This window comes from Rhipicephalus microplus, unplaced genomic scaffold (genome assembly GCF_043290135.1).
Source record: "Rhipicephalus microplus isolate Deutch F79 unplaced genomic scaffold, USDA_Rmic scaffold_17, whole genome shotgun sequence".
In the NCBI taxonomy this organism is placed as follows: domain Eukaryota; kingdom Metazoa; phylum Arthropoda; class Arachnida; order Ixodida; family Ixodidae; genus Rhipicephalus; species Rhipicephalus microplus.
In genome coordinates this window covers 15370230-15374655 of record NW_027464590.1, presented here as the reverse complement: position 1 = coordinate 15374655, position 4426 = coordinate 15370230, and positions in this window count along the sequence as shown.

Here is a 4426-nt window from a genome sequence, read left to right as displayed (position 1 = left end):
CCGTATGTCTTTCACCCCGTGCGTCCATGCATCCAGTGCACACTTCAGGTTCTCGTCATCTGGCATATTTTCATCATATATTCATCATTACAAATACCGCCATCCAGCGGACATTCCAAGGACTTAAACTAGAGATGACTAGTACAAACAGGTGATGCACAACCCACGCCTCAAGAAAGCTTCGTCCCTAAAACACAATAAAGTGCATGTTACAAGTACTGCGTCTCTTGTGTCTCTTTTTTCTTGTGTTTTTGTCATTTTTGTGCACTGACCGCGATTAAAATGTTCCAGTTACCCTAATTTTCTACTGTAGCTTAAGTATTTTAGTAAGCTACTGCAGGCGTTGTTAGTTTGAAGAATTGTTTTCTTGATGTAACCCACATGGTTATGTGCTGAAAGTTAACCGTGAAACCAAAACTACAATTCAGAAGGGGCATCGAGAAAGTCGTTTTGGAGATAGGAATCGACACGCTGTTAGAATCGTGGCACAAATCTTTTTTCAGGAGATATGATCTGTATATGAGCTACGGAAAAGATGTTTACACAAAATTTGTACCTACCCCCTCCCCTTAAACACCATTTTTACGCTCTACATTAAAACACCCCGTGCGGCGGACAGACTGAGTGAGTGTGGCCCTCTGGCTGAAGTGAATTGAAATCCGTGCCCCAAACGAAGTGGTTGCTGGCTGCGACGCATAACTCTTTTAACAAAATTCTTGCGTTGAAACCATTGACCACAGGAAGTTCACGTTCTACGCTGCAGCACACGTGTTTCACGTGTTTGCTAAAAAAATGACCCGTTAGTCTCTCATCGTATTACAATCCAGTGTGCCCCGCCACGGTGGTCTAGCGATTACGGCGCTCGACTGCTAACCCGAAGGTTACGAGTTCGAATCCCAGCTTTGCCGCCTGCATTTTCGATTGAGGCGAAAAGGTTCGACGATTTGAGAATTAGATCCAGGTGGACGTTGAAGAACCCCAAGTGGTCACAATTTCCGGATACCTTCACTATGGCATTTCTCATAATGATATAGTAGTGTCGGGACGTTGAATCACAGATCATATTAATATTACATTCCAGTGTCTTGCTACCACATTAGTTATTTCGTGTTTGTTACAAAACTGTGGATGTTTATGTATTATTGCACGACTTTATCGTCTTGATGATTACAATACTTTGTTTCTCGTAGGAAATATTTTCATTTTCATTTTTTAGGGGCGAAGCTCCTTAGGGCGTGGGCTGTGCGTCCCCTGTAGCCTGTATGTAGCCACCTCTAGTTTAGTTCTTGCAGTGTTCACTAGATGGCGGTACCGTCCCCTGTATGTAGCCACGTCTAGTTTAGTTCTTGCAGTGTTCACTAGATGGCGGTACCGTCTCCTGTATGTAGCCACCTCTCGTTTAGTTCTTGTAGTGTTTACCAGATGGCGGTACTTGTAGCTGATGATGAAAAGATGCAAGATGTTATAAACTAGAAAGCGGTACTTGTAGTTGATGAAAGACGCGAGATCTTATAAAATAGGAATGATGTCACATATGGCGCGTGTCATTGGTTGAAGGCAATCGTTCGATTTAGTGCGGAGAATATACAGCCATCAAACTCTCTCACTCTGGAGTCGTCCTCATGACCATGTACCTCGCACCCAACCTGTCGACCGGGAACATCAAGACATTCATAGACACTGCGTTACGAAATTATGAGAACAAATACAAGAATGGACCATTTGTACTACTTGAAGACTTTAACGTGGCTATCATAGACAATAATTGGCTTATCCAACCTATGGCTTCTAGATATGCACTCAGACGTATATCGTTTGACCATATGAAACCTACCACGATCCGAGGAACATAGATAGACCTAGTATTTGCAAATTTCCCACTGCAACCCATACAGGAACCGCTCTCCCTTCATTTCACAGACCATAAAGCCGTCATAATGAAGGGACATCGCAAGCCATTCGTCGTCTAAGAACAAATAAAAGTTGATTTGTGTATATACACACACAGCGTTTCTCACGTCTTTACATGATGATCGACTGGGCGAATTACACGGAAGATTCACAGTTTACCGATGAATCCCTCCGGAGCTTCGCCCATTCATCATCATTCACCCCGTGAATATGCCGTAATTTTTTTCAGGAATATAAGCGATGGTATCTTTCTATGCTTAGCTTACTGCAGTTATGCGTAATTACTGCAAACAATACAGCCATATTTTTTTACGGTGACTTAGGTTCTGAAATGTCATACCGAGCCAATAAGGCGCTTGCAAACATACACATGTGGATGACTACTAATAATCTTAGGATTAATGTAGGAGAAACAAAGGCAGTAATGTTTCGTTCGCGCAATAAACTATTTCAGCTAAACCAAAATAAATTGAACAATAATTAAGTACAAATACTGTCGCCTTTCAAATAACAATGCGCGTATTCTGAAACTATGTCATGAATTTACTAAGGGAATCACTTTTAAAATTTTCAGAGCTATGGGTAATATGTGCCGCCATTGCACTGATCTTCCTACATCAATTAGGAATATGTTACGTATCTTTATCTTTTTTCTGGTTCGATGGTAAATTCTTAAGTGGGGGACCACTACACCGGGAAATATTTGCTGATTCGTGGTACTACAAAAAAAAAGAGCCATACGCCTTATTTCCAGGGTGCCATATCTTTGGCATACTCCTGCTTTGTTCACATAGCTTAGTACCATACAAATTAAATTTTTGTACACATATAATTTGTCGCATGTATTGACTGGGAAAAGTTAAGAATGACGACTATTTATTACCAATGGCATCCTCACTGCAAGATAAGTATTTTTTAAATTACGTATTTAGAATTGGATTGTCCTTGGATTGTCAACAAAACCAGAACTGTATACGATAATAAAATGCTACAGTTTTGTTTACCGACTATTTTGAATCGGTTACATAAAGAAAATGATCTCGATGATCCACTCCGTCGCTGAAAAGCCTACCTAACATATTCGTGTGATGAATTGCGCCAACAGGTTCATTTGTTGTTTTTTGTTTGTGCTTTTTTCATCACTACGGGCATTTTTTTCTCTTGGTTTTTTTAAATGTTCACACCATACCCTTGTTCATTACTTTTTACCATATTTGTTTACACTTTTTGCTGTTTTGTTCATGCATTATGTATATGACATGCTTTCAATTAATGTAAGAAGTCAGTGTGTGAGGTGGCTAGGTAAGCTGCTCAATCAAGCTTTTCCGCCTAGTCTTCTCGCAACGTTGTCGCGTAATAAACCCAATTGATGATATGTGGGGTTTAACGTTCCAAAACCACCATATGATAATTAGAGACGCCGTAGTGAAGGGCTCCGGAAACTTCGACCACCTGGGGTTCTTTAAAGTGCCCCCAAATCTGAGCATAGGGGCCTACAACATTTTCGCCTCCATCGAAAATGCAGCCGCCGAAGCCGGGATTTGATCCCGCTATCTGCGGGTCAGCAGCCGAGTACCTTAGCCACTGGACCACCGCGGCGGGGCCAATAAACCCAATTCAATTCAATTCAATTCAATTCAATATGCATGCTACTCATATTTAAATCCCAGGTATGAGGTTAAGGAAGCCAATAACCTAATATCTGGTGTTTTACGTCCACAGACCACGAAATCAGTGTTTGAGACGCAGCCAGTAACTTACATGCAGGTTAGGTTACACTGTTTTGATCCAGATTTTTTTTATTTATAGTAAGCCAAAATCTTCACCACGCTGGACAAACCAACAGAAAAAGAAAAGAAACTCTCTGACGACTGGGAGAGTAGTTGGGAACCAGTCATATGCATATGGATATTGTCGTCTCGCGGATGCTGTTCACGGCTGAATGCACCCCGCCGTAATGGCTTTCTGTTTCGTCCGTGTGATAAAGCGAGACTTCGCGTGACTGTCGCAATGGGTCCGAGGCTCGCTATGAATGAAGACCAAAAATAGTGTCGCTAAACAATAGCCAGTGGCGTGGGACTCGGGTCATTGTTATTCATACTAAGAATCCTCTAAGCAGGGCGTACACATTGCTCATAATCGATTTTCGGCGGCTTATGCTTACTATGAATACTTGTTTTCTTGCAATTGAAATACAGAGAAAAGTACCTGTTCATAAAATGTCTAGGTACATGGATTGAAGCTTCAGTTCATCCCTGCAACGTTCTTTGGAGTTGTGAGAAGTCATGATTTGTCATGATCGCAATGTGAAAGTTGGTATTCGGAGCAGCCTGCGAAGTAACTTCCTCCTACCTAGGGTGGGCCGTTCGCGAAGACTAGCTGAAGACACCTGCTGAAAAACAATAGAATGTTTTGTAACAAAGCAGTGAAATAAAAGAGAAGGGCACATAAAAGTTCTAGAAAATTGAATATTTCAGCCTGGGATGAAATTGGCGCAGCGCTTCATGAATAAAGC